Source organism: Podarcis filfolensis, assembly GCF_964270895.1.
Source record: "Podarcis filfolensis genome assembly, chromosome: 5".
NCBI classification, from domain to species: Eukaryota; Metazoa; Chordata; class Lepidosauria; order Squamata; family Lacertidae; genus Podarcis; species Podarcis filfolensis.
In genome coordinates, this window is record NC_139608.1 from 1,852,891 (window position 1) to 1,861,520 (window position 8,630).

General features: G+C 42.0%; 1 long non-coding RNA gene across 1 annotated transcript in view; it reads left to right on the forward strand.

Moving 5' to 3' along the window:
* Nucleotides 1-8,630, forward strand: part of LOC310762288 — a 155,724-nt gene that overhangs the window by 132,718 nt on the left and 14,376 nt on the right. The window lies entirely within an intron of this gene.

An 8,630-nucleotide genomic window follows, 5' to 3' on the forward strand; every position in this document is an offset into this window, starting at 1 on the left:
GGTTAAAAAAGTTAAATACCTAGGGGTAAACATAACAGCAAAAAATCTGAGTTTATTTAAAGATAATTATGAAAAATGTTGGTCAGAGATTAAGAGAGACTTGGATAGTTGGTCAAGACTAAAACTTTCTTTGTTAGGCCGAATAGCTGCCATCAAGATGAATGTATTGCCAAAAATGTTATTTTTGTTTCAGACACTGCAGATTGTAGACAAGACAGAGTGCTTCCGGAAGTGGCAGAAAGATATTTCTAAATTTGTCTGGCAGGGCAAAAAGCCCAGAATCAAATTTAAAATATTAACAGATGCGAAAGAAAGAGGGGGCTTTGCCCTGCCAGATTTAAAGTTGTATTATGAAGCTGCAGCTTTCTGCTGGTTAAAAGATTGGTTACTTCTTGAAGATACGGATGTCTTGGATTTGGAAGGTTTTAATAATGCGTTTGGATGGCATGCATATTTATGGTATGATAAAGCTAAGATAAATAAGGCCTTCAAGAACCATATTGTCAGAAAATCAGTCTTTAATGTCTGGACAAAATATAAAGACTTACTGGAGAATAAAACTCCGAGGTGGCTGTCACCCCTGGAGGCTAAGGCTCGGAAAAGAGCCAATATGGAGGCCAACTGGCCAAAATATTGGGAGATAATAGAAAAGGATGGTGACAACTGGAAATTGCAGAGTTTAGAAAAGATGAGAGACAAAGTGCGAGACTGGTTACACTATGCTCAGATTAAAGAAGTGTTTAAAAATGACAAAAAGCTAGGATTCCAAGTGGAAAAGTCAAAGTTAGAAACTGAACTGTTAGAACCTAAGACTAAGGTACTTTCAAGAATGTATAACTTGCTGCTGAAATGGAACACACATGACGAAATGGTAAAATCAACAATGATAAAATGGGCGCAGGATATTGGGTATAATATTATGTTTGAAGATTGGGAAAGGTTGTGGACCTCTGGGCTGAACTTCACTGCATGTAATGCGTTGAAGGAAAATGTGATGAAAATGATGTATAGATGGTACATGACCCCTGTTAAACTGGCTAAAATATACCATTCGTCTGATAGCAAATGTTGGAAATGTAAGGAAAATGAAGGAACATTTTTTCACCTCTGGTGGACCTGCCCTAGAGTGAAGGCCTTTTGGGAGAAGATATATAATGAATTAAAAAAGGTGTTTAAATACACCTTCACTAAGAAATCAGAGGCCTTTCTCCTGGGTATTGTCGGCCAGAGTGTGTTAAAAGAGGACAGAACATTCTTTTTGTACGCAACAACAGCAGCAAGAATATTAATTGCCAAGAATTGGAAAACTCAGGAGCTACCCACTGTGGAAGAATGGCAGATGCAACTGATGGACTATATGCAATTAGCCGAGATGACCGGCAGAATTCGAGACCAGGGAGAAGAAAGGATGGAAGAAGACTGGAGGAAATTTAAGATTTATTTACAAAAATATTGTAATTTGGCTGAGTGCTGAATTGGATGCCAGTGCAGACAATTGTCTACCATTAAATTAGATTTAAGGTTGAATTATATGTCAAACCAAATTAAGATTATTAATTAAGATGAATTAAATGATAATTTGTTTGAAACTAATTTAATAATGATGTAAGTGTATGCGGGAGGTGCGGGGGAGTCCCATGTAACAATTGAGAGATGTTAAATGGACAATGATAAGTGCTTATCTAATATATGCTTTATTTGAAAACTTTAATAAATATATTATAAAAAAAAAAAAGAATCCCTGGTATGCAAGCCTGTGCTCTCAGAGCTGTGTTTCCAAACGCAGCTCCTGTGAACCACTCCTGCGTTCACACTTTTAGCCCGATATTCAGCATACCTTTTCGGGGCTCCGATGCTTGGAAAACACCCCCACTCGGTGTCCAGCCGTCTGTTCAGCTTCTGGCTGCAATGCAGACGTTATCTTCTTTCCTTGGTGCAGAGGATGGCACACGATCCATCAACCTCTCACCTCTCATGCTGATTCCCATGGATCAGATAACCAGCGGCTTCTGCTACCATATGTTGGAATCTCAAGCCATATCAGTCAGAGGAATTGGCCACTCTCCAGGTGCCCGGCTTGGATTCCTTGTTGATCTCCCCCGTCAGCGACTCCCGGCAAGACAAGGCGAGATCCCGGCGATTCTCCTCCAACGTGAGAAGAACACACCTTTCCTCCCCCATCCCCAGGGAGGGGAGGGAGACAGACAGAAATGTATTTACATGCCTTTATTTCTGTCTTTCCAGCAGTGCAGAGAAAACATGTCTGCACTCTCTTTACAGCAATAGCAGAGAGGGAATAACTCCACCCATGTACTTCCAGTACAGGGTCATGTGCCACTCTGAGCTAACATCCGGTGCTCAGTGCACAGAATAGACTGTCCCTTGTTCCCACGGTACAGTCCCATAACATCAACATCCTGTTTGGCTTTCCAGCCATCTGGAGCACTCAGCAGCATTGCTCCTTTTTCGTAACAAAAAGCACAAATAAATAGTTAGAACAAAATCAAAAGAAAACAAAAACTCCCTGTTTACTTTTTGGGAGAGAGATTCTCCGGTGGCAGGGAGTTCCGTAGAGTGTGAAGAAGGACTTTCTTTTCTCTGTCGTGAATATTCCAAGAAATTGCAAGGACTGAGTCCTAATTTCTCAGAAAAGATTTTTCTTACATTTTTTTTTAAAAAAGAAAACCCCATTTTGAGCATTGCAGGGGGTTGGACTAGATGACCCTTGGGGTTCCTTCCAGCTCTATGATTCTATGAATTGATGAAAATGGGTGGCGCCTCTTGATATTTCCCCTTCATTCCATCAAGCCTTTCATGGAAAACTTTTGTGGAACATTGGATCATGTTCAAAAGATGACCCTAAGTGGAAAGGAATTGTGATAATGGTCAAATCATTTCCCCATAATTCTTTCTTCTGGAGTGGGGAGTGGATCTGTGGTGCCGCAGAAGAGAATGTCATGGCACTGAGTTACAGTCTGTTCGTAATTTGAACTTTTCAAGAAATCACAAGAGATCAAGCAGGACTAGCCTCCTGCTTCTGGCAATTTCATGATATGGACCTATCTTTCAGAGTCATCAACAGAAGCCTAGTTCTGGACCTGCAAATTGACCAAAAATGTTGATTTCAGCCCAGGAAAACATAGTTTTGTGCATTGAGTACAGATCTGTTCTCCTGTTTCTTGGACACTTGCTTTGCCTGCTAACACGTTCCAGAGATGATACATGGACCACCTTTAATTGAAGCAATTTGGAGAGCTCTGTACTGGCATCTGAGATAGCAGTATCTTGTGGAAGAACCAGCAGGCTGCTTGGAGCGAAATAATTGCAAAAATGGGAAGCAATCTGGAATTAGCTCATGATAGACAGACTTTTCCAAAGGCAGACATGGTTAGCAGTAATTAGATCTTCCCATCAGACCTTTCCATGTGCTCACTTTTGATCCAGTATTAATTGGTTTAGAAAAACACCACGGTTGCAATTTGAAACTTTGTGTGTGACAGATGCAGATAGAATATGTGACTTGTGAGGTGCGCATGGGGTGGTAGCAGCAAGTGCTATTATTCTTGGTCTTGCTGCCTGGCCCCTCCCATCATTGGACATAACCCCCCCCCCTTTCCTCCTATATATATATAAATGTAAGGTCGTCGTCATGCGGCATTTCACATCATTTCATCTGGAGTTTTGGAGTACATTGTCCGCAAAATGCTGATGACACACAGCTCTACTTCTCCTTTGCATCTGTAGGTGAGGCAGTGGAAGTAACAGATCGGTGTCTTGCCTCGGAAATGTTGGATGAGAGCCAACAAACTGAAGCTCAGTGCAGAAAAGACCAAGGCTCTGTTAGTGAGTGGTTCCCCTAGGAGGTTCCTTGCTCCTTGATGGGGTTAGCCTTCCTCTTAAGGAGCAGGTACGTAGCTTGGGGGTACGCATGGATCCTTTGCTGTCGCTTGAGGCTCAGGTGGCTTTGGCGAGCCTCAGCTTCACCTGTTGGCCCCTCTTTTTTTATAATAATGTTTTATTAAGTTTAACAATAGAAAAGTACATCCAGACATAATACAATAAACACACAGAAAAATAAAAAAACAGAACAATACAATCTTTCACAAAAAAGAAAAGAACAATCAGTAACACCACAAATAAGATAACATAAGGCAAACACAAATCACTCTTTTCTAGTTATTCATCTTTGATTAACTTGTTTTCCTGACTTCCTCACACCTCCCTTTTTTGTATCCCTCTTTAACAGTTAGCTAAGCAAATTCATATCGTAGTACTTTGTCCTTAAATATTTTATCTCCCAAATTTATAGTTTCCAATTTTTATCTCTTGTTACTAGAGCCTCTTCTTTTTATTTCAATATCATCCCCATTCATCACCTGTTGGCCCCTCTTTGCCCCTGTCGTGGGGTTGGAGAGCCGAGTTTGATGAATGGTACGCAGGCAGGTGAGTGAGCAAGCGGCATGTGTGGCAGGTGGCCCAGGTGAGCTATTTAATGGCGTGAGAATGTGCTTCGCAGAGTGTGCTGACAAGCTGTTGGGTGAGGGGTGGGCTGTGAGAATGGGCGAGTATTGGGGAGGTTTAAAGGAGGGTCGGGGGAAAGGCATGGGTGGGTGGGTGGGGTTGGCGACTGAAGTGAACAGGGGTAACGTCCCCTATAGAATTCTATTTTTTTTATAAGATATTTATTAAGATAATTTTAAGATATTACAATGAAAATAAAAAAGAGAAAAAACAGATAAATAACAAAAATACAGAATAAAGAAAATTTAAAAACACATAAATTTTCAATTGCTTATTTTCCTTTAACTTGTTTCCCGGACCTCCTCATACCTCCCTTTTTTGTATTCCACCACAAATTATTAGTTCAGCAAATCCTTACCATTATATTATTACCTATTTATAATCCTTTTTTCCCCCATATTCTCTTATAGCATTACAGCTGGAAACCACTTAATTTCAATCCAACATCATTCTAGCATTCATTGATTTTACAATATTTCTGTAAATAGTCTTTAAATTTCTTCCAATCTTGTCCCCTATAGAATTCTAGAACCCTCGGGGGTTCTAGATGACCCTCGGGGTTCCTTCCTATTCTATGGCCATGGAAGGGGTGTGTGTGTGTGCTGTCCTTCATTTTAAACAGAGATTGGATATCAGTCCACAAGAGATAGCTGTCATTTGTGTATTAGGCAAACTCCAAAGTGATTGATTGTTATGTTTTAAGATTAGTGGCAGTTCTCACTCAGGGCCACCAGTATGTAAATGAAGGATTGAAAACTGTCGCTCCTGATTAGTCAGCTAGTTGTGAGTTGTTAACTGTTTCAAGTTCCTTCGTATTCTATAAAGAGCCAGCTAGGCTGCAGTCGGTCTGATTCTGGGAGCAGTTCTAACTGCTGCAATAAAAAGCTGTGAATCCAACAGAGCTGTGTCCTTCGTCCATCTCTTCCACTATTCAACAGTGATTGAGCTTTTTTTCTACTAAAATGCCAAAAAAGTGACTGACCTCTCTCTCTCTTTTTGTAAATAAATTTACATCTTCACAAGTAAAAACAGTAATTAACTCACATTTCTGCCAAATGTAAATTTATACAAGTACCTTTCACAAACCTTCTCTTTGATATTCTTTAAATCTGTGGACTTCCCTCCATACCCACTTCTGGTTCCTTATATTAACCAAATTCTTCTGCATTTCCATACTTATACTTTTCCAATTTTCATTTCCCTTAATTTTTTCTAATTTTCTCCTAGTTGCAAGCGTTTACTTAAAATCCTACCAATGTATCAATTTGGTTACCGTATTTTTTGCACATAAACAATAGAGGATTCCCACTCTTTTTAAAACTTCTCCGAGCTTTGTCTGCATAGTCCATTAGCTTGATCTGCCATTCTTCTTTCGTCCATGTCTTCTCTTCTTTCCATATCTGGGCTAACAATATTTGGGCGGCTGTTGTAGCATACGCAAATGTTTTCTTCTGTTCTTTAGGAGGTTCAGTTCCTATTGTTGCAGGAAACTGCCCCCCAAACATTCAGTTTGTACAAACACCACACACACACACACACACTCACACACGACATACACAACGTTTCTGTTATAAATTCATAGTAAATCAACCGTACATCAGATTTACACCGGTCCACTTTTATTTTGCTCCATGAAGGAAGGACTATCAAAGGGAGATGGTTTGCTACAGGACAGCCATAATTCCTTAACCGTACCAACACGTACTCAGGAGCCCTGCCCAGTTGGCATGGCAACCTTGATGGTCCCAGACAGAAGACCATCAAGGACACAATGGACTTACATATGGGAGTGGAATCAACATGGACTAGAACAAAGGACAATGATCAGATCTTCCCTCTGGGGGCAGGAAACTGCTAACTCCCCTTTGTCCTCTGGAAATGACTCATGGGGAGGGGGAAAGGGGGAACCAGCCAGGTGACAAGATAGGTTACTTCCACAACCCCTCCATCAACCCCTCCTTTTTGTGATGTGTCAATGATGTAGTTGTGATGTAGTTGTGATGTAGTTCTAGGGGTGTAGCTTGGGGGATTAGTAGCTAATAAAAGTTGGGGTCTTCTTTTGTTCTGGGCTTCCATTTTGTTTCACCTGGTGGCAGGTGGGAGTCCTGTCGCGACAGTCTTCAATAAAGACCAAGCCTACAGGCTGCTGTTTTGCTCCAAATTGTCCTGGTTGGTGTCTTTGTCTTTTTGTCCAAGGGAGCCCTCGGATTCCTCCGTTAACACTATCAATCCTAGTAAGAAAACTTCTGGTTTTTTAACAAAAGTTATTTTAAAAATTTTCTTCAACTCATTATAGATCAGTGACTGACTTCTCTAAGATCCAGGGCAAAGTGGAAAATTCCCCCCAGATGTCAATTCCGCCTTTGAAATCGCTTTAAAATGGGATGCACCAGCCTTGGGTGTGTCTTCCAACCCTACAATTCTGTGACTCTAAGGTCCCAAGGCTGCGAAAGGCTGGGCTGGATGAATCCCAAACCGGAATTAAGATTGCCGGAAGAAATATCAACAACCTCAGATATGCAGATGACACAACCTTGATGGCAGAAAGTGAGGAGGAATTAAAGAACCTTTGAATGAGGGTGAAAGAGGAGAGCGCAAAATATGGTCTGAAGCTCAACATCGGAAAAAAACGAAGATCATGGCCACTGGTCCCATCACCTCCTGGCAAATAGAAGGGGAAGAAATGGAGGCAGTGAGAGATTTTGCTTTCTTGGGCTCCATGAACACTGCAGATGGTGACAGCAGTCACAAAATTAAAGGACGCCTGCTTCCTGGGAGGAAAGCGATGATAAACCTAGACAGCATCTTAAAAAAAGAGACATCACCTTGCCAACAAAGGTCTGTATAGTCAAAGCTATGGTTTTCCCAGTAGTGATGTATGGAAGTGAGCGCTGGACCATAAAGAAGGCTGATCGCCAAAGAATTGATGCTTTTGAATTCTGGTGCTGGAGGAGACTCTTGAGAGTCCCATGGACTTGCAAGAAGATCAAACCTATCCATTCTGAAGGAAATCAGCCCTGAGTGCTCACTGGAAGGACAGATCCTGAAGCTGAGGCTCCAAGACTTTGGCCACCTCATGAGAAGAGTAGACTCCCTGGAAAAGACCCTGATGTTGGGAAAGATGGAGGGCCCAAGGAGAAGGGGACAACAGAGGGCGAGATGGTTGGACAGTGTTCTCGAAGCTACCAGCATGAGTTTGACCAAACTGTGGGAGACAGTGGAAGACAGGAGTGCATGATGTGCTCTGGTCCATGGGGTCACAAAGAGTCGGACACGACTAAACGACTAAACAACAACAAGGTCCCAAGCCTCTCTTTCCATTGGACTGTAATATATTTGGGTGACATGAGTTGGCAATAGGAAAATTCACTCTGCGAGCTTTGACTTCCCGGTGGATTTACAAATGCAAGTCTTCACTGGTTTTTGTGGCCATCAGGCGATGAAGCAGCCCCAAGCGCCAAACCTTTCCCTTTTTGAGTGGCTGGTATCCAGGCCAAGAGGAGAGAGCAGCCAAGGTTCCACTCCTGCTCTCAGCTCTGATCCAGCCATGAGTATTTCTGAGCTGCTCTTTGGCACCTCGGTCAATCATTGCCCCAAGGATGCAATTGAGCTCAATGTTTAACTTTAAATGAAGAGAATGCTCATTCCCAGCAACACTATTTGTGTTAATTTTGCAAGGAACAGAGTAATGATGGCTTTGCAACACAAGGGCTTGTGTTTTGGAAGAGTGGGGTGAGGGAATCTAGCAGAACCACACAAAGGGAGGGAGGGAGGAGGGAGAATTTAAAGAACTGAATAACATTTCATTAGAGGTGAAATAAATTGCGGGGAGGGGGGTGTCTGGCTCCCGAGAATATTTTTGCAGCTTGAATTTCTTGCAAAAAAATCCAAATGCTTATTTGCCCGATTGGCATTTCCCAAGCACATAGATGCTGTTAGATCGATGGATTGGGAGGTATAGTAAAAAGGATGTTTCCAATTTGTAAATGCCTGACCTTCACCAGGGCCCACAAGGTAAGCTCCCCGAGTGGGATGCCCTTTGCAGGCAAGGCAAGGGGGTGTGAAGGCAGCAATAACTCCCACGTCACATGGGCAGTCTATTGCCCGAT